We start from the raw sequence: 22,695 nt of genomic DNA, 5'->3' as shown, positions 1-22,695 counted from the left end.
AACGGACCAAAAGTAGGTGTCGCAGCACCCTGACAGATTCTGGACGCTAACTTGTTTCGACTATTCATGTTTATTCCGAAGAGGTTTTGACGTGAAACCACTTGGATTGGCTTCCTTATCAAATTAGCTTTCCATCCATATGTGGATCATCAAAAACGGAGTTCGGATGCGTCCTGGGCGTCCATTTTATTGTAGACTGGTCCTGACGGCCGAGGCAGACTCGAACTCGGATTGGACTGGGACTCTGGCTTGGCTTGGACGTCCTTGCTGGCCTCCTAAGGTGGTGGCCAAGGAGGAGGACGTCCAAGGCCATCTCTTAGGTGTTCTCTATCTTCTTGGGGCGTGCTCCAACTTGGGCCTGGGTCCCAAAGATATCTAACAAGCCCATGACGACAGTGTAGCTCCCGCCAGAAATAGCGACAGAATATATTGGTGATTTGGAGGCCTTGCCGATGTGATATTGAGATGGGACCAGATCCATTTGAAAGCTTATCAAACAAGCTTTCCATCAAGTGCTCATTGACCTCGATTGCACTCCGGATGAATGAGTTATGGCCTTCCCAATGAGGCACTATCGGGCTACCGACGAACCAAAAGTTCAACTTTGATGAACTTCCATTATGAAACACATTTGAACCTACAATCAAATAGTGACATGTACATGTGGAACCAAGTGAATTATAACCAAAGCCACTATGCAAATGTAGGAACGAGCGCACCTTATAATCATTGTTCGTATCCGAAGGTGCCATGTCCTCATCATCCTCCCCTTCTTGATAGCAAACCGTCCTCGGTTTGGGATTAGCTAAAGGAAACGTTGTTGGTAGTAGCCAACATTGCTCCCCTTCTTGAAATTTAACATGTTTCTTTATAACAAAACTAGGGAAACTCGACATGACAAGATTATAGCAATTGGAATCCTTTGGTTGATCATACTTTTGCGCAATATTAGGAGATTTCAGAGTTGAACAAATATAGACATGATGCACCATATACTCTCCTTTACAATTATATTTTCCAATAAAATGATATGTACAAGTAGACAACCATGGCAATTCAACACATTTAAGTTTCTCTTCTAAACTACTAAGAGCATATAAAGTATCAAACTCAATATAACCCAAAGTATTTGAAGAATACAATAATTTCTTTTCTTTTTTTTCGGTAGCAATGGAAAGCAAACGTTTATGTTCAGCATAAGTAATTGGTTCCAAAACATGGAAAACTGAAGCATCATCAACTAATTCATCTTTATCACAAGGAACATTAAGCAAATTATCATGGGACAAAGATAAATCAAGAGAGGGTCCCACTAATAATTGCTCTATGATAGCATGGTTTGTGAAAAAATTTAGTACATTAAGACAATTTTCACCTTCCGTGAGTGTAGCACCATGGGCATTACCTTTGTTCTCAGCAGGAGTAATAGGTGCATTGTGAAGTGATGGTTCTGAATTTGCATATGAGGTTGTGAGCTCCTCATTTTCTTCCATGTCATCCTCTCGCTTATGGATATTATCCTGCAGAAGGTTAGTCATAGCAAGAGGAATAACAACAGATTCTTCCTCCAAATGGTGCACCTCATCATATGAAATCAAAACAGGAGGTGGATTAATAAAGGTTTCTCGCATAAGAAGTTTCATATCATTCCAAGTTTGAGGTTTATCAGAAGGATCTAAAGACTCCCACCAAGATAAAGCAGAATGTCGCAAAACACTAGCTGCATTTTTTACCTTCCTCCTTGGACACATAAAGCGAGTAGCAAATATGTTGTCGATGGCAATTTCCCACTCCATGTACTCATCAGCACCTATACCATCATAAGTCGGTGGATACGAACAACCTGTCATTGTTAGAAGACAGCAAAAGACAATACAAAAATATTATCCCTATCAAATGACTACGTAGTTGCAGTGGTGTCACTTTTGATAGCAAGTGGAAGCGTCTTACCAAGCTCTTACAAAGTTCTTACCAATGCAAGCAGTGGGCGATACAACCGGCGGCTGGTTCGTGATACCTATGAGGTAGTGGTACCGAGATTGCCAGGACCTTTTTCTGTACTGATCTGAAGTATATATGTGGAGCTTGGGAGGCACGAAAAAAAACAAATATATATATGTGGCACACAAGTCAGTGACAGACAGCAATATTGAATAAATGTCCAGAGCACTTGTCCTAGTTGCTGGCCTATACGTGTTCCTATCACCAGTTGTGATAAACAAGAGAGGAAACAAGGATGAAAGGAAACAAGTATTAAAGGTAGCAACGGATATGAACAAGGCAAAAGGTACCACAAACAATAGAGCTATTGAGTGTTCCTTATGTGCTCCTTTTCGATATCTTCTATTCTCTTTTACTATTTTTTTGTTCAATCTTTTTTTCTTGCTTTTGCTCTTTTGATATTTTTTTCTCAGCAAGGAGCACACAAGAATAAACCACAAAAAAATTGAGCTCAATTGAATAAAAGATGTGGCCTATAGAAAATTAGGACTGTGCTCTAAAAAGCATACCAAAACTTGTGGGCCCAGAAACTCAATTTTCCTAATTGAATTTCGCAAATCTAATTTTTGCGAATCCAGCTATGCTGGGATGAAATAGATCTAAAATTTTCTGGCATTCTCCGTAGATATAAAATTTTCCCCGTTTTGAGTTCGGATGCAAAAGTTATGACTGTTTTAAGGAAGCTGCTCGAATAAGGGTTTTAGTGGACACAAGATGCAAACCGATGGTGATACGGAATAGCGGCGGGTGGAGGGATCAACACAAACTAGAAAAGAACACAATCTAAACTAGCAATAAGACTTTGACCTAGGACACAAACTCAACAACAGAATCTGAAACTGAAATATGCAAAGGCTATGGCGCGGAAGGTTCTAGGATAGAAAATAAAAGTATGGCACTGGACTATAGGACGAATGTGAAACTCTCAAACTAGGGAATAAAATTGAACCTGACGGTATACCTTAGCTCTGATACCACTTAATGGAGATGGGGATCCCGATCTTCCGTCAGGTGATGGTAACTATCGTTGTGGCGGAGAATGACACACCGATCCGGCTTCAGATCGAAAGATCGAACCCTGCAATCTTAGCACCACAGCTCCTCTGGTTATCAACCGAGTCATGGACCAGGTTGACCTCGCCAAGAAGGCTAATCCCTGCCTGCACAACGAAGAACACAAGCAAGAACAAGAAAGATCGCAACCAAATTGCAGATGTATGATTAATCTCACGAGTTGGGGTCTCACAAACCGATGAACGATGAAACTGTTCTTGACAGAATAAACTAAGCAAAACCCAAAACCTAATGACGGTAGCGGCGTATGATTATAAAGGTCTTAGGGTCATCGCCTACCCTGGACGGGCCCCCTAATGGGTCTAAACACGATACTCGGTCCAACGGACCAAAAGTAGGTGTCGCAACACCCTGGCAGATTCTGGATGCTAAATTGTTTCGACTATTCATGTTGATTCCGAAGAGGTTTTGACATGAAACCACTTGTATTGGCTTCCTTATCAAATTAGCTTTCCATCCATATGTGGATCATCGAAAACGGAGTTCGGATGCGTCCTGGGCGTCTGTTTTATTACAGACTGGTCCTGACGGCCGAGGCAGACTCAAACTCGGATTGGACTGGGCCTCTGGCTTGGCTTGGACGTCCTTGCTGGCCTCCTAAGGTGGTGGCCAAGGAGGAGGACGTTCAAGGCCATCTCTTAGGTGTTCTCCATCTTCTTGGGGCGTGCTCCAACTTGGGCCTGGGTCCCAAAGATGTCTAACAAGCCCATGATAACAGTGTAGCTCCCGCCAGAAATAGCGATAGAATATATTGGTGATTTGGAGGCCTTGCTGAAGTGATATTGAGATGGGACCATATCTATTTGAAAGCTTATCAAACAAGCTTTCCATCAAGTGCTCATTGACCTCGATCGCACTCGGGATGGATGAGTTATGGCCTTCCCAATGAGGCACTCTTGGGCTGCCGACGAACTAAAAGTTCAACTTTGATGAACTTCCATTATGAAACACATTTGAACCTATAATCAAATAGTGACATGTACATGTGGAACCAAGTGAATTATAACCAAAGCCACTATGCAAATATAGGAACGAGCGCACCTTATAATCATTGTTCGTATCCAAAGGTGCCATGTCCTCATCAGGGGCCGACCATCTTGGAGAGGTCGCCGCCCTTCTTAAGAGCTCGGCTTCACTAACGGGCCCATTTGGACCCATGACATCACTCCCCCATGACTTCTAGTGTGTCCATAATCCATCTAGAGGTGCCATCGGGAGGAAGGGGAGCCGCCATCTATCGTGTCTCCAAGCGCACTTACAATCGCTTTACCACCATGGGTGAGAGATGGTTGTGGATTGTCCTGTCGAGGAGGAGTTGGTAGCAAAGTGACCCAATGTAGCCATAGGAGGTTGGAGTCATCATATCATGGCAAACAATTGATGTCCCCAAGGCATTGATGATCTCATGGGCAATGCCCATCTTGACATGTAGCATTATTGTTGCTGGTGGTGGGGGTTAGTTGATGGCTTACACTTCCTGGCCCTGCTCATGAAAGATGTACCCTGGCATCCTAAGCACAAGGTAGTGCTCTACAAGAGAGGTAGCGGTGATGTTGATGAACTTGCCAAAGAAGATGTTGTCATAGTTGTAGGTTGGTGACATGATGGACAAGCAACATCTCATGTTATTAGGACCAAAGAAGACATGGTCAATGTTGAGGAACTATGTCCACTCTTGCGTTACCACGATGTTTGCTGGCAAGGTAGGTAGCATTGTCATTGTCGTTAGGGCATGGAGGTTGGCTGCTAGAAGGCGAAGTCGATCGTGCATATCTACGACGAGAAGGGACTCTAGGAGGTTTGGTAGTAGTGGTGAGCATGCCAAAAGGTAGAAGTGACCATCTAAGAAGATAACTCCACTATCAATGGACCATGTTTGGGCGGTTGCGCCGCTGTGGTTGGTGTTAGTGATGAAACGAAGCTCCGGTACTTCCTAGACTGCCTTTCTGATGTATGTGAATATGGTGAGGCGGGATGAGACTATGCTAAAGGCATTGTTGCATGGATGTTTGCCCACATCGGCGAAGCAGGTTTAGTTACATGTCTTAGGATAGTTTGTGGCGCTGGCCTACTCTGGACTCCTATGAATGCCATGGTGCAGTCATCTTTCTCGAAGCTCAGTGTTGCAATTTTTCACAAGATGAAAATGAGGAAGCCAACTAAGGTGTACCAAGGATGATGTATGTATCGACATTAAGAGCCACCAAGAAGGTGTGGATTTGTGGAGTGTCTCATTGTCGATGTGGAGCGGTACACTGAAGTCTCATTATCGATGTGGATCGGCACATAGAAGGAGGCTCCATGGTATGAGACATGGCTACCATTGTTGATGATGATGGATGTCTCAATGCAGCATTTGGCAAGTCCTGCAAACCTAGATATGGGCGTCAATGATGTTATGTGTGGCGCTGGTGACGATGAAGATGTGGGCTCCATTATGAAGGATGGCGCCTACCAGGTACATGGTGAGCTAACCGCATACACTTGCCTCCTCATCATCGATGTCAGGCTAGACTTGATGTCATTGAGGTCATAGTCGTTCATGGCAATGTTGAATAGGTGTTTACACCTATGCTCTCTGGTGAACTACTTGTCATAGTTGAAGCACAGAAGGACTCGATGTCATTTTGACATCTCCACTGTGAGGCGCTTGAAGCTATGGGGTGGTGAAGTGATCGGGGTTGTAATAATCATCGTTGGAGCTAGAGTTGTTGGTGAGGTAGGTAGCGTCGGTCTGGACGTAGATTGTGGGCTGTGGCCATGTTGGTGCTCCGATGGTCACCAACTTGTCTAGTCAGTGTAACACCCATGGCTGCCGGTGTCAAGCTATCGACGTGAGCACTACGAGAGGCACAGATCAGGGGAGAAGATGCCGGCGAGGAAAGCCCCTGCCTTAGCGTGTTCGTGTTTTACTTTACTTGTTCGATAAGATGTTCTCTTACAATGTCTAGGCATATGTATGCCAGAAAGACTCTGGCCCTAGGCCCACGTTACAGACACTGAGTAAAAAAGTAAATAATGAAAATACACCAAGCTATTAGGAAGACGCCTCCACCAATGTTCTCCTGCTCAGTGTTCCGCTGTGTCACCTATGACACTTCCCCCCATCGAAGATGAAGCTTGTCCCCAAGCTTGAGCATCAGGAAAACATTGTCGTAGGACATTATAATCCTCCCACTTTGCAGCGGATGGTGGTAGACCGGTCCAGAGAACCTTGACTTGAGGAATTGTTGTATTCCCTTTCTTGACCAGACGCCTATCAATGATCCTGTCCGGGACAGCTGCTGCAGCTTCCAAGTCTGTAGTTACTAGTAGCGTATCAAACACAGGATATAGTCTGCCACAAATGGCTTCAGCTGTGATATGTGGAAGACAGGATGAATCATAGTGCCCTCTGGTAATTGCAATTTATAGGCAACTGATCCAATTGTTCTAGTACTGTATAAGGACCGTAATACTTGTATGCTAGCTTGGGAAAGGGGCGGTTGGCCACTATAGATTGAGTGTAGGGCTATAATTTCAATAACACTTGATCACCCACACTGAAATGACAGTCAGTGCATTTTTTGTCAGCCATCAGCTTCATCCTATTCTGAGCTCATGCCAGATTTTGCTTGAGGGATTGTAGATGAAGTTCTCTATTCTTAATGACCTCAGCTACTGATGGGCAAGTAGTTTCTGGTATTTGAGGTACTGCACCCACATTTGGTTCATACCCATAAAGAGCCTTGGAAGGTGAGCAACCTAGTGAACTATGATAGGAGGAATTATACCACAATTCTGCTAGTGAAAGCCAAGATTTCCAGGCCTTGGGAGAGTCTTGCACTAAACATCTGAGAAACATTTCTAAACACTGATTTACTCTTTCAGTTTGTCCATCCGTTTGAGTATGATATGCTGTGCTCAGAGTTAAATTGACTTTGTACAGCTTAAACAGTTGTGTCCAGAAGTGACTGACAAACACTGTGTCTCTGTCACTAACAATAGAATTTGGTAAGCCATGGAACTTCACCACATTATCCAAGAATGCCTGAGCAATAGTGCTGGCAGTGTAAGGATGCTTCACAGGAATAAAATGGGCATACTTAGTTAGCCTGTGCACAACTACTAAAATGACATTGTACCCATCAGATTTGGGCAAACCCTCTATGAAATCCATAGAAACATCTCTCCAAACTCCTTCTGGCACAGGCAAGGGTTGCAACAGGCCTGCTGGATGCTGTAATGGATGTTTAGCATGTTGACAGACTGAACATTGCTTGATATAACTCTCTACATCCTGCTTCATAACCTTCCAAGAAAAATGCTTCCTTAGTTTGTAGTAGGTAGGTGTCATACCTGAGTGGCCTCCCAAAGCACTTGAATGAAAAGCAGCAATGATCTTCATTTGTAAAGCTAAATTTTGGCCAATCCAAATGTTGCCATTATGTCTAATGAGACCCTGCTCGAGACTGAACCCATTAGCATTAGGGCTTGATACAGCTAATTTCTTCAACAATAGTTAAGCTTTGGGATCTATGGTGTAGGAATTCAAGACCTCTTGGATCCAAACTGGCTAAATAGTAGAAACTACTTGAACAGCCATGAGGTGAGCTACCCTGGATAAAGCATCTACAACCACATTTGCTTTTCCTTTCTTATATACAATCTTAAATTGGAGACCCATGAGCCTAGTCATAGCTTTTCTTTGCATTTCAGAATGTAGGTTCTGTTCATTGAGAAAGGCTAAAGACTTGTGGTCTGTGAGAATTGTGAATTCTTGCCTTTGTAAGTATGGTCTCTATTTCTCAATTGCCATAATCAAGGCCAAGAACTCCTTCTCATAAATGGATAGTGATTTGTGCTTCTCCCCAAGAGCCTTACTAAGATAAGCAATGGGCTGTCCCTGCTGCATCAAAATAGCTCCAATACCATCATTACAAGCATCAGTTTCTATAGTAAATGGCTGAGTGAAATTTGGAAGACCTAATATAGGTGTTCTGGTCATGGCTATTTTCACCTCATCAAAGGCCTTCTGAGCTATTTCTGACCAGGCAAACTGCTTATATTTGAGCAACTGAGTAAGAGGTTTAGTAAGTAGTCCATAATGTTTAACAAACCTCCTATAATATCCAGTGAGTCCCAGAAAAGCTCTTGGCTCAGTGACTGTAGTAGGTACTGGTGAAAGGTCCTTGTGTGGTTTTGGTAATTGAGTGACAACCCTAGATGGACTAATTGTGTTTATGTGAGATACACAGGTGATTAGTCCACATGTACATGTGTGTGAGCAACATATGCCGTGAAGGTGAAAATGGTTTGGAGATGTTGCAAAGCTCACACATGTGATGTTGAAGGAGCTTATTGCACATGAGACATGACATTGAGTCATGTGATCAAAGTGGAGAAGATCAAGACAAGACTTGGCTTGATGGACCGGTTGCAAGCGTGAAGGGCAAGTCGGAGGCTTTGGAGCGATGGACCCTATGGCGGTGAAGCTTGAGCAAGACTTGGCGCCGATGGACGAAGGCAACGGTGAAAAGCAAGTGAAGTCAAGATCGATGAACCAATATGATCACATGATGATATGAAGTGGATCATATCATTGTCGATCATGTTGGTGCATTTGTTGCATCGACATTGGAGGAGATGGAATGGAATGCACAAGGCAAAGGTATAACCTAGGGCATTTCATTTCACCGGTCATAGGTGTGTAGAGAAGTTTATGACCGGGTTTAGGATAGATGGCCGTACTATCAAGAGGGGCAAACTTGTTTGCATATCGGTCATCTAGTGCCACTCGAGTGATCTAACTTTGCATCATCGCTAGGATTGAGTGGCGTGGCAAGTTGAGTGGCTAATCCTTTGGAAAATGATTGTGAAAATGCTAACACACATACACATGGTGGTGTTGGCACATTTACAAAGGAGATGAAGTTGGAGTTGATGTGGATCAACTCGGTGATGAAATGGAGGCGAGAAAGGTTCGAAACTCCACCGGTGGAGTGTCCGCCCGTAGAGTGTGGACAGTCTGATGGTGCCACCAGTGCCCTATACAGAAAAGACAGGGTTTCACAGAGTACACCAGACACTAGTCATGCAGTGATCGGATGCTGGGGTCCTGCGTCTGGTCAGTGGTGGCAGAGAGCGTGCAGGCATCGGTCTTCGACCGAACGCTGGCGTTGAAAGTGACTGGACGTTGGCAGGGTGCGTCTGGTCAGGCTGACGAACGGTGATGTAGGCGATGTAGAGAAGGTGGAGAAGGACTGGACGCTGATGCTGTGTCCGATCGTGATTGACCGGACATGTCCGGTCATGACTAGTACCTTACTAGAAATGACCGGATGCTGGGGTTGCTGCGTCCGGTCACTTTGAGCAGCTATGTTCAGTCATCACTTGACCATTGAGATCATGTGACTAAGGTTGAATGGAGGTGACATGTGGCAAGCATCCATTGACCGGACGCTGAGGTCCCGCGTCTGGTCAATCTGACCGGAGCGTCCGGTCGTCCCGAGTTTTGCCCAGTGAAGGGGTAACGGCTAGTTTAGCCTGTGGGGCTATGAATAGAAGGTGGTCTCAGCCATGGCTATTACGGAGCACCTCGGGGGACTTTGTGTCCATGCTTGAGAGTGCTTGGGAGCCTTCCATCTCACATATGCTTGATAGTGATCATCCGATTGTGTGAGAGAGCGATTCTAGTGCGATTGCATCGTGAGGTTGCATCGAGTGGCACTAGGTGATTGAGTTGTAAGCCGGTGGTGCTTGTTACTCTTGGAGGTTGCCACCTCCTAGACGGCTTGGTGGTGGTCTCCGTCAAAGCCTGCAAGAAGCTTGTGCTATGCTCCAGAGAAGAGCTTTGTGAGGGCCAATGTGCTCACCCCGTGGGAGCCGCGAAGAGCAACTCTAGTTGAGCGTGCCATTGAGCTACCCTCACTTTTAGGGTAGGTTCTTACAGTGCCCGACGTGTGGGCTTGGCGAGTGATGCTAATTAGCCACCAAACCACCAAGTGAGTGGTCGACACAACGGGGACGTAGTGTGTTGGCAAGCACGTGAACCTCGAGAGAAAATCACCGTGTCAACCTTGTTCTTCCCGTTGGTTTGCAATCCCGTTACACAAGCTTGTGATTACTTTTATATATATTGTGCTTGAGTAGTTGCTCTTGTAATTAGTTAGCTTGTGTAGCTCACTAGTTACCTTCTTGCTTGTGTAGCATAGAAGTAGCTCCCTTGCGTGGCTAATTTGGTTTATGTAACCTTGTTAGTCACATTGCTTAGTTTGTGTAGCTAAGTATTTGCGCTCTCTAATTTGGCATTGATTGCCTTGTTATTGAGCATTGTTAGTGAGCATTAGGTGGCTTTGTGCTTTTGCTTACTAGCATGTGTAGGAGCTCCCTTGTTGCTTGAAGTACTAGTGGCATAGGTTTGTGTGACCTTGCTTCTAGAATTGGTTAGGTGAGCTCTAGTTAGCCCGGCACCTTTGTTGCTTAATTAGGATCTTTGCAAGGTGCTAGAGAACATAGATAGAGGGGTGTAGTCTTGGGTAGACCGATAGTTTAATTCCGCACTTGTTTTGGTTAGCCGACGCGATTAAGTTTTAGTAATGACTATTCACCCCCCTCTAGTCGCCATCTCGACCCTACAAGTGGTATCAAAGCTAGGTCTCTCATTTGTGGTCTTCACCGACCCGAGAGGATGGCATCTAGTGAGCTAGATGTTTGTGAGACACACATTTTTTATGGTACAAACTTTGCACTTTGGAAAAATCACATGCTTGATCATTTTTGTGCAAAGGGACCTAAGTTTTGGTGGATTGTCACTAGTGGTCTCACCCATGTCTTGGACCATAGAAATCTCACCAAAGCTCAAAGAGTTCTCTATGAACTTGATGCACATGCTTGTTGTTTTCTAATGGATGCATTGAGTTTTGATTTGATGAAACAAGTAAACTACACGGGAACCACTCGTGAGATGTGGGAGTCCATCAAGCGCACCTTCGGTGATTCCTCCACATGGGATGATGGCAAGTTCAAGGAGGATGAGCCCAAGAAAGTGGCGCATGAGGATGTTGAGCATGACCACAACTTGGTGATTATGGAAGATTGCTCCACCTCATGGTCAAGTGATGATGATGATTGATCTACTACAAGTTCACTTGACAAGATTGATGATGCCATAAGTGTTGCAAATGATGATGCTACCCTATGCACACTTGATGGTTATGATGATGGATCATGCCTGGATGACATTGCTACTACAAGCTCTCCTACATCACCACATTGCTTCATGTCACAATGTGACACCAAGGCATCAAATGATAATGTGGTTGATCATGTTGATTCATATGATGAGCTTGTTAGTAGACTTGCTAGCATGACCATGTCTTTAGAAAATGAGAAAGCTAAAACAATGAAATTAGAAAATGAAAACTCATTTCTAAAGAACTCTTGTGAAGAACATAAGAAATTACTTGATGCTTTTAAATCTTCACATGATGAGCTAAAATTGAATCATGAGACACTACTTGCATCTTATGATGAATTATTAGAACAACATGCTTCTCTCATTAAAATGTTTACAAAGAAACTTAAAAATAATGAGAGCTCATCACATGGATCAAATGATAAATTGCAAAATGTTGCTAACCCTTGTGATGTAGGCAAGAAGCATGTATCCACCTCTTGTGATGATTTATTAGAAATGCCATGTTCTTCACAAGTAGACGCTTGTTCAACTTCTATGTCTTGTGAGACTAACTTTTTGAAGGAGAACAATGAGCTCAAAAATAAAGTTGAGAAATTGAGCAACAAGTTAGAGAGGTGCTACAACTCAAAAGTCACCTTTGAGCACATGTTGAAGACTCAAAGAAACTATGGTGAGAAGTGTGGCCTTGGCTTTAAGAAGAAGATGACAAAGGGCGAAAGAAAGAGAAAGAAAGATGAAGAAGCTACAACAAAGAAAGCTCTCTCATACCATGTGCTACCGGTGTCATGAAGTGGGACACCTTGCAAATGGTTGCCCTAACATTGAGAAGATCAAGAAGATGAAGGAAGAAGAGAGGCTAAAGCATGTGAAGTGCTTCAAGTGCCGCACATGGGGTCATCTTACCTCAATGTGCCCAACCAAGCAATTGGTGAAGCAAATAGAAGAGCCTCAACCAAAGCCACAAGTTGAGCAAGAAAAGACACCTCAAGTTCAAATCAAGATCAACCATGAAGATGGTGGTGACTTAATGATGAAGAAGAAGAAAACAAGAAGGGGTGGAAAGGCAAGGCATCCAATGCAAATTCAAGATGCCAAGATGATGAGCAAGAATGAAGATGAGAAGAAAGTCTATGCTCACATCAAGTGCTTCAAGTGTGGAAGAACGGGACACTTTGCCTCTAAGTGTCCTACCAAGCTTGAGAAGAAGGCTCAAGCAATACATGAGAGGCAAGGCAATGAGAAGCACCACATGAGTAAGGAAGAAAAGGCTCAAGCAAAGAGAAAGTGCTACTCATGCCGGGAAAGGGGACACATGGCACATTCATGTCCCCTAGGTAACACTCCTAAGCCTATTTCAATTGATGATGATTCTATGCTTAGGAAGGATGGCAATGGTACCTCATTGGTTGCAATTGCAAAACATCCCGCTACTTATACGAAGGCTATGCCTAAGTATGTTACTCCTAACTTGAGAGGACCCAAACTTGTTTGGGTACCATCAAAAAGTGGATGATTGATTGTAGGTACCATTGGCATTGGAGACTTGATTAAATTGATTTCATATTGATCATCATATATTGAGTCAAGATATGAAGCCTAGTGCACATCCAAACCCAATGCCAAGTGAAAATTGAGTTAAGTCCAAGTTCTATCAACATACAAGTGTCATATTCAAGTTGGGGTGATTTATTGGAATATTTGATGGCTTGCAAAAATATTTGAGTTGAAACTTGCTAATTGGATGATCATGAGCTAACCAAGGGTACAGAATCTGCCCGAAAAGTGACAAATATTGGATTGATCTAGAGTCACTTTGATTGAAAGGTCCTCAAATTAAAAACATGTTTAAGAGTAATTGAGGTACCTAAGTTGGTTTTGAGATGATCTAAAAGCATGACAAGATATGAGTACAAGGCTATTTGATTGTGGAGTGTACTTTGCACACTTTTGGTACTCAAGATGAAAATCAAGATCAAACTCGAGTTGAAGATGAAGTTTAAGTTCAAGTGATGATTGGAGATCATTTGGTAGAAAGAAAAGGACTTAAACAAGTAGAAAGAAAAGGACTTAAACAAGTAGAAAGAAAAGGACTTAAAGAAGGAATCAAGATTACTCATCAAGTTAAGTCCATCACTTAGATCAATCAATCAAGTTATTTCAAGTGAGTGTCAAGAATAGTTCTTGGAGAGAGGTCACTTCTCCCTAGTATAGGGGCTTGCCGCCTATGTGTAGGTGAACCAAGTGTGGTACTTGGAAGGCTAACATGGAAGTGGTGATCCGAGGAACATTTGAGATGCTTAGTTGAAGCAATCAAAAGGGTTGATCAAGAAAAGCAAGCAACACCCAAAAGAGAGCTAGTCATGATATTTCAAGTAGTATTCTCAAATTGATGCTCTCACACAAGTAAAGATGAAAAGAAGAAGCAAGCCAACCACAACAAGAAAGTGCACTTGATCATAAGTGGTATTCATTTCATATGGGTGAAGAGTGAAATTCAAAATGGTATCTATTGGTCTTCACCAAGCTTATAATTGGACTTCACATTGCTATTGAAGTAATGAATTGGAATCTATGTGACTATCCTCTACTCCAACATAGCAAAGGTATCATTGTAATGTGCATGATCATTTCATCCCTTACTAGTATGTGGTTAGTGCATATAGTACATGCTTCATAGGATCATGCATAACAAATGAAATATTTACATTCATAGTCTACCACTATTGCTTGAATGATTATTTGTTCTAGTGGTTAGTATATGAATTTGTTCATGAGCTAGTAAACCCAAGTACTTGATTTAATTTGGATTGCCAACAAGTGACAAGTACAACATTAGCAAGATAACCCTTGCAAGAGGTGTGAAGAAGCTTGTCATTGGTTCAAACCAGACTTGGTAGCTTAGGCAAATCAATATTAGTTCAAGTCAACCATAGAAGCTCATGATAGTGATAAGAGTACAAGCACAAGACAACAATGCAAATGGATATCTAGTTTGTTTGTTACAAGTGGTATCTGGACTCAAGTATTTCATCAAGAATCTACAAGTGATATCCTATAAGTGGTACTCATGAAGATAGCAAATGTTTAAGAAATGGTTTTTATTGATAAATCCAACAAGTGGTTCCATACTAGAAGATTCTTTCAAGCGGTATCACATCTACATATGGTATCAATCATGCAAGATGATGGTTCCACAAGTGATCCTCAACTTTAAGTGATCATCAAATGAAGAATGCATCCCTCACCTACAAGAGCTCAAGTGTATCAAATGGATGACCCATGCTATCACATAGGGGGAGGTGTCACACAAATTGATATCAAGATCAAAGATCCTATGTGTGGTATCTCAAGAAGCCCTATACAAGATACAAGTGGTACAAGTTACAAGTGGTATCTACAAGTGGTGTCATTCCAATAATTAAGTGATGTCCATAAAAAATGCAAGATTCAAGTCTCAACCATCTACCCCAAATGCATACCTTTGCATCAATGAGAAGCACACCTTTTATGAAAATTGATGACAAAGGGGGAGAGATTGTACAAAGATATGAAAGCTTTAAGATTGAGATTGTACAAGGGGGAGAGATAAGATATGAAAGCTTTGGGAGAGATTGAAACAAAGAAGTAGAGGTTGGACATGGACATGGACAAATAGGGAGCAACATTGAAGAAAAGAGATGGATCAAAATTCTTGTACAAGAGAAGCATACAAATAGGGGGAGCAAGCTCATGAACTTTGATTGATTGCATTTGATATGTGCATATTCATGTGATTGCTTGCATTGCATAAGTTCTTAAGTTCAATATGCATGCTTGTGTGGTGTATGCTAGTTGTAGAATTTGTTTGATGAAATGAAAACTAGCATGCATAGGATGATAGCTAGACACTTGGTATGTTCTTCAAGTAATGCTAGTACCTTGCTTTTAATGTTGACCTCACGAGGTATCTAGTGATTTCATTTCCAAGTGATATCTAGCTAACCATGGTGCTAAGGATGAACTTAAAGGTGCAACTCTGATTGGTATCACACTTCAAAGGTTTACTTTATGCACCTTAACATCATTTAGTAGTAGTTACTCTCCCATAATTTCAATCTATGCATATGTGCGAGCTTCAAAACAAACACTTTAGCACATATGTAGGGGGAGCTAATACTACCAATTTGGGTTTGTGGTAGTTGTCCAAAATCATTTACACATGGTAAAATTGCTTGGGCAAGCAATATGAATCCAAAAGAGCTTAATTCCCATATCTTTGTAGAGTTGTCATCAATTACCAAAAAAGGGGAGATTGAAAGGTCCTTGTGTGGTTTTGGTAATTGAGTGACAACCTTAGATGGACTAATTGTATTTATGTGAGATACACAGGTGATTAGTCCACAAGTACATGTGTGTGAGAAACATATGCCGCGAAGGTGAAAATGGTTTGGAGATGTCGCAAAGCTCACACATGTGATGTTGAAGGAGCTTATTGCACATGAGACATGACATTGAGTCATGTGATCAAAGTGGAGAAGATCAAGACAAGACTTGGCTTGATGGACCAGTTGCAAGCGTGAAGGGCAAGTCAGAGGCTTTGGAGCAATGGACCGCGTGGCGGTGAAGCTTGAGCAAGACTTGACGCCGATGGACGAAGGCAACGGTGAAAAGCAAGTGAAGTCAAGATCGATGAACCAATATAATCATGTGATGATATGAAGTGGATCATATCATTATCGATCATGTTGGTGCATGTGTTGCATCGACATTAGAGGAGATGGATTGGAATGTGCAAGGCAAAGGTATAACCTAGGGCATTTCATTTCACCGGTCATAGGTGTGTAGAGAAGTTTATGACCGGGTTTAGGATAGATGGTTGTACTATCAAGAGGGGCAAACTTGTTTGCATATCGGTTATCTAGTGCCACTCAAGTGATCTAACTTTGCATCATCGCTAGGATTGAGTGGCGTGGCAAGTTGAGTGGCTAATCCTTTGGAAAATGATTGTGAAAATGCTAACACACAGACACATGGCGAACAGTCCAACGGTGCCACCGGCGCCCTATATAGAAAAGATAGGGTTTCATAGAGTGCATCGAACGCTAGTCACGCAGTGACCGGACGCTGGGGTCCTGTGTCCGGTCAGTGGCGGCAGAGAGCGTGTAGGCGTCGGTCTTCGATCGGACACTGGCGCTGAAAGTGACCAGACGCTGGTAGGGTGCATCCAGTCAGGCTGATGAACGGTGACATAGGTGATGCAGAGAAGGTGGAGAAGGACCGGACACTGATGCTGTGTTCGATCGTGATCGACCGGACGCATCCAGTCGCGACTGGTACCTTACTGGAAACGCCCGGACGCTGGGGTTGTTGCATCTGGTCACTTTGAGCAGCTGTGTCCGGTCACCCCTTGACCATTGAGATCACGTGACTAAGGTTGAACGGAGGCGACATGTGGCGAGCATCCGTTGACCGGACGCTGAGGTCCTGTGTCCGGTCTATCTAACCGGAGCGTTCGGTCGTCCCGAGTTTTGCCCAGTGAAGGGGTAACGGCTAGTTTAGCTCGTGGGGCTATAAATAGAAGGTGGTCTCAGCAATGGCTATTGCGGAGCACCTCGGGGGACTTTGTATCCATGCTTGAGAGTGCTTGGGAGCCTTCCATCTCACATATGCTTGATAGTGATCACCCGATTGTGTGAGAGAGCGATTCTAGTGCGATTGCATCGTGAGGTTGCATCGAGTGGCACTAGGTGATTGAGTTGTAAGCCAGTGGTGCTTATTACTCTTGGAGGTTGCCACCTCCTAGATGGCTTGGTGGTGGTCTCCGTCGAAGCCCGCAAGAAGCTTGTGCGGTGCTCCGGAGAAGAGCTTTGTGAGGGGCATTGTGCTTGCCCCGCGGGAGCCCCAAAGAGCAACTCTAGTTGAGCGTGTCATTGAGCTACCCTCACTTTCAGGGTAGGTTCTTGCAGTGCCCGATGTGTGGGCTTGGTGGATGATGCCAATTAGTCGCCGAACCACCAAGTGAGCGGTCGACACAACGGGGACGTAGCGTGTTGGCAAGCACGTGAACCTCAGGAGAAAATCACCGTGTCAACCTTGTTCTTCCTGTTGGTTTGCAATCCCTTTACACAAGCTTGTGATTACTTTTATATACACTGTGCTTGAGTAGTTGCTCATATAATTAGTTAGCTTGTGTAGCTCACTAGTTACCTTCTTGCTTGTGTAGCATAGAAGTAGCTCCCTTGCGTGGCTAATTTGGTTTGTGTAACCTTGTTAGTCACATTGCTTAGTTTGTGTAGCTAAGTATTTGCGCTCTCTAATTTGGCATTGGTTGCCTTGTTATTGAGCATTGTTAGTGAGCATTAGGTGGCTTTGTGTTGTTGCTTACTAGCATGTGTAGGAGCTCCCTTGTTGCTTGAAGTACTAGTGGCATAGGTTTATGTGACCTTGCTTCTAGAATTGGTTAGGTGAGCTCTAGTTAGCCCGGCACCTTTGTTGCTTAATTAGGATCTTTGCAAGGTGCTAGAGAACATAGATAGAGGGGTGTAGTCTTGGCTAGACCGATAGTTTAATTCCACACTTGTTTCGGTTAGCCGACGTGATTTGAGAAGGTCTGAGCTACTATTTATTTTGTTCCAAGTGATACTGAAGTTCCAAAGATTTATCTTTTGAAAAACATAAAAATGCTACATGATGAGTTCCTATATGACAAAGCTTGAATTCCTACCAGAGCCATACATGATACTTAGGCTAGGAAAACTTTCACTCATATATGCTGCTTGTTTTGCATTGAGTTTAGTCAAGCTTTGTTGACCCTTATGAGAGGTTTGTCATGCTCTTAAAATCAAGATCACGTACACACCACCCACATATGCACTACTCCTACACTGGAAGTAGGCGCAAAAACATGTCATTCCATTTAGATCCACTCAAAAATGTTTTACTTCTATACTGGAAGTAAATAGAAAAAACATGTCTGATAGGTTTTACCATCCACCAAATAAATGCTCTAAAGTTCTTGTTGCTATCTCTCAAAAATTTTGTTGCAGAAAAGAGGCACGGGCTATGCAAAAGTTATTCATACAAAAAGAGAGAGAACAAAAAAAGGAAGAATTAGAAAAAAAATAGACAAGTGTCTGAGATATCTAAAACAATGGTACTCAGATGCCCGCATAAAAAAAGAAATAATGAATAAGATAGCCCATATTCCCTTGCAAAGTATTTACAAGTTTCAAAAGACGGATATGTTTTCAAGGAGCATAGTAGAATTAGGTTAGCCACCATATATATATCCACCATATATCCATATACATGCACATCTTGATTTGGTTGTCTGACTCAACTCTCTTTGTATCCGAGGTTTGACTTTACAATACATGCATTGCAAGTATGTTCTTTCATGCTTTCTCCACTCCTATGAGCTTCACATAAGCCTTAGTTGTAGGAAGAGAAAGGCATAACATCATTATTGCCTTGGTGAGGATCCATAAATACCACATATAATGAGAGATTTGAGAGTGTCATGCAATGGAAGCTCTAAGTTTTATTTTGAAAATCTATAAAAACTCTAGAATAATGGTTGAGCAAAGAACTTGAGACATAGTATTTGACTTGATCGTTCTCTCTTTCAATTGCTCAAGACCCAAGTGAAAGCTAAGAAGCCCACCTATCACCCCCTCCTTCCTACGTTAGTTCTCCACCGCCTTAGGGTTTGCATCTATGCTGTTCTTTCAAGTCAGTTTGATCCGAGGGCTCAGGATTGATGCTCCCCCCTATATATACCAGCCCTTGTCACTCCCCCATGGCATAATCCTCCATCATTCAAGAAGTCAAAAACCTTGATCATCCTCAGAGCTCCACCATATTCTAGGGCATAGCTAGCTAGGCTAGATCTAGAGGGAGGCAAGCTTCACTTGGATTCCTTTGTAGATCATGGATGTGACACTCCCATTGAGTCCTTTGTAGTTCACTCCCCGAATATAGCTCAAGTAGGATCTAGTTATGAAGGAAGTCATGCTTTGTTCTTGATCTTCCTTAGTAATATCTCTTATGTGTAGACATAGAGTTGATCTTAGCCATGACTACTAAGTGTAATTGCAATAATCATAGTATGCTTTGACTTATAATTAAGAATAACTTAGGAATTATTTCTCTAATTTCTACTTAGCCATACTAGTGCCATAGAAAGGAGTACTCTGAGTGACCAATGATCAGTTATTATTTACCATTCATATATATTTATCTCTTGACTTACCCCTGTTGTGAGTAGAATATTGGTTATGGTTTACTTCTCCATCATATGTATAAGTTATCAATATATTCCAACTGTTAGTCCTTCCTTGTGGTAAAAATATAAATAACGATACCTGAAATACTCTAGGGTGAAATGCTACAATGGTAAATTATCTATGTGCTGCGGATCCCTTCATATACATATTTGCATTCTCTCTAGTCACATAAAATTCTAAAGTACTTCTCAGTGTCATTCTAGAAGTAGCACTAGGTAGTACCAACAAGCATTTCTGGCATCATCGCTAGGGATGATAACTTACCAAAAGTGATGTTAAGAAATGTCAACAACATTAGGTGGCTACTTACACAAGTGACAAGTTAATAAATACCAATAACAGGTTAGGAAATAAAATAGTTACCAATAAGTCATCCAAGAGTTAGTCGTCTGGGGGTCAATCGTTCTGCTTGCTAATAATTTTCTCTAAGAAAAATTTCAACAGAACTTCTACCCTTAATCTCTTTGTCTCTTCCTAATTTCAACAGCACTACTACTAATTAAATCACTAAGCTTCAGAATTGGAATTTGAAATTTCAAACTTAGAGGTTGGTTTGTAGTTGTGTTTGAGGCAGAGAGCAGCCAGGAGGTGGGATTTTATAGGTAGCAGCAACAGTAGGCCGGCCGGCCCCCTTGGTCCCACTTGAATTGGCTCTCCACCAGATGATGCGTTGCTTCGAAGCTAAGTAATCCTTGGTGCTCGTCGGTGCAGATGCACTCAAAATGGCTAGTGGAGATAGTGTGATGGTGATGGTGGTGGGTCCCAAGTGTTTGTGGGTCCATATGCCTATATTTGTACTGTATACACATATATATGCTATGCAAAAATATTTTATGATACTGCAAAATATTTCTAGATATATGCATGGTATTTTTAAATTTTTATGCCTCCATGGTAAATATTCTTGCGGGTTTTTACACACCGTAAAAATTACTCACATGGGGCTTGAAAGTTTTATAATACAGTGATGAAATTTTTATTTTATTTTCCTCATGTAGTTGTGGGAAAGTAAAAATGCCAAAGTGAAAATAATTTATGTAACGTAAAAAGTAAATATGGATAACTACCGATTTTACCTCCTGGCGAGGGTTTGGAATTTTGAGTCCACCAAACCAAACTTCTCCGATCGCGTTTATTCCTCGGGTGCATCAATTGGTCCAAGAGATGGAGATCTTGATGGTTGCTCTTGCTTCTCTTACCACACCAATTTAGAGCATTGTTTCGATCTTGGCTTAAAGACAAATCGTTCTTTCTTTCCGTTGATATGGAATTTGATTTCTCCAACTTTGACATCAATATTGGCTTAAAGACAAGAATGAGGGGTGTCTTTATGTCCTCCAGCATGTCAAGCACTACAAAATCCACTAGAACAAAGAAGTTTCTTATTTTTCACCAGAATATTCTTGGCGATTCCTGCAGGGTAGCAAACCGATTGGTCAGCTAGTTACAGGCATATAGATGTTGGCGTGAGTGTGGAATAGTTGAGCTTGTCGAAGACGGCTTTGGGCATGACACTAACGCTTGCGCCAAGGTCACATAGTGCATTTTCAAAATTCTAATTCCCGATTGAATAGTTGATAGTGGGGCATCCTAGATCCTTCTTCTTTATTGGTGATGTGTTCTGGATGGCCGCACTACACTCCTCCATTAGTTTGATTACTTCAGTGTTGGGTAGTAGTCTTTTATTATTCAAAATATCTCTGAGATACTTCGCATAGGTAGGCACATGTATGGCATCTAGTAGAGGGATATTGATATATAGCTTTTGAATTACCTCCACAAACTTACCAAACTGCTCATCCACTTTGGCTTTTCAATTTCTGTGTGGAAATGGTAGGAGGTTGGTGTCATGAAAATCTTGTAGCAATTCCTGTTCTGGTAGCTCCACTTCTTCAACTTCATCATCCTTCTTCTCCTGCTGTACTGCTGGTGTCTTACCTGTCCTTGTTGGATATGGAGGATCACGAGTAGACTTGCCACCTCTTGTGGTTATGGTAATGACATTTTCAAGGTTAGTGGCAAAAGGCAGAGCATCTACCAACAGAGATAATTGTGATTCTATCTTTTTATTATAGCTAGGTTGGTCTTTTATGGCAGAAAAAACTTTCCATCTTAATATTTATATTTTTTAAAACCTTATCATTAGAAGCAAGCTTTTTAGAAATGTTCTCATTAATCTTAGCCTATTCTAAGATCAAATCTCTCAAGGATGGCTGTTTAGGATTAGAAGAATTATAGTAATTACCTAGGTACTTACCTTGGTAATTTGGCCATTGTTGATGTTGTTGCCCCCATCCTTGTCTTTGTTGTTGTGGTCTGGAATTGTTGATTACCATGTCTATATTCTCTTGATATTCGAGGAAGTCAATCCCCAAATATTCTCCACATATGTTCTGGGCATTATAAGCATCTTGGATGACCTGACGATCTTTCTTGTAATTGGCTCGCTGTTCGAGCCAATTCATTAGTACGCCCATCTTGGTTGAAAGTACGCACACCTCTTCTAGTGCTTCTTCGCTCCAATTACATTATTGGATATTGACTTGAGACTAGCCTTGATTAGAGGCTATCTTCTCCATGAGAGTTTTAGTTTTTCCAAGGGTGAGTGACATAAATGCTCCTCCTACAGTAGTGTCAAGTTGTTCACGAGCTTTTTGGGTTAATCCATGGTAAAAGCCTTGCATGAGCAACCAATCTTCTATTCCATGATGAGGACAATCTAAAATATATTCTTGGAAACATTCCCATGCCTCTAGAATGGTTTCTCCTTCCTGCTGTTGGAAGTTGGAAATTTTTCATCTTAAGGCATTGGTCTTGCCTATAGGGAAAAACTTTGCTAGAAAGGCCTTCGAACATCTTGCCCATGTGTTGATGTTATCTTTGTTGGTGTAGAACCACTGGTTCGCCCTTTCCACTAATGAGAATGGACACAGGCAGAATAGTGAAGGGACCGTGATGCCTAAGAGGGGGGGGGTGAATTAGGCAACTTAAAAATTCTAACTCTAAACTATGGCCTCTTTTTCTAACCCTAGCAAAACCTATGTAATAGATAAACTATCTAGATGTGCAACTATGGTTTTGCTAGTGTGTTGCTATCTCTACCACAAACGTAGTAAAGTAATCAATGTAAATGCAGAAGCTAAAGAGCAAGGTAGAGATATGCAAACTCCCGTCGAC

At 42.2% G+C, this 22,695-nt stretch overlaps 1 non-coding gene across 1 annotated transcript; it reads left to right on the top strand.

The window, feature by feature from the left end:
• The first annotated feature begins 22,219 nt into the window (after nucleotides 1-22,219).
• Nucleotides 22,220-22,326, top strand: LOC136484485 (small nucleolar RNA R71). Its single transcript, XR_010766004.1, has one exon. It is a non-coding gene; the product is annotated as a small nucleolar RNA R71 (small nucleolar RNA).
• Nucleotides 22,327-22,695: the final 369 nt, after the last annotated feature.

This window comes from Miscanthus floridulus, chromosome 9 (assembly GCF_019320115.1).
Source record: "Miscanthus floridulus cultivar M001 chromosome 9, ASM1932011v1, whole genome shotgun sequence".
NCBI classification, from domain to species: domain Eukaryota; kingdom Viridiplantae; phylum Streptophyta; class Magnoliopsida; order Poales; family Poaceae; genus Miscanthus; species Miscanthus floridulus.
This window is presented reverse-complemented; position numbering and strand designations above follow the sequence as displayed.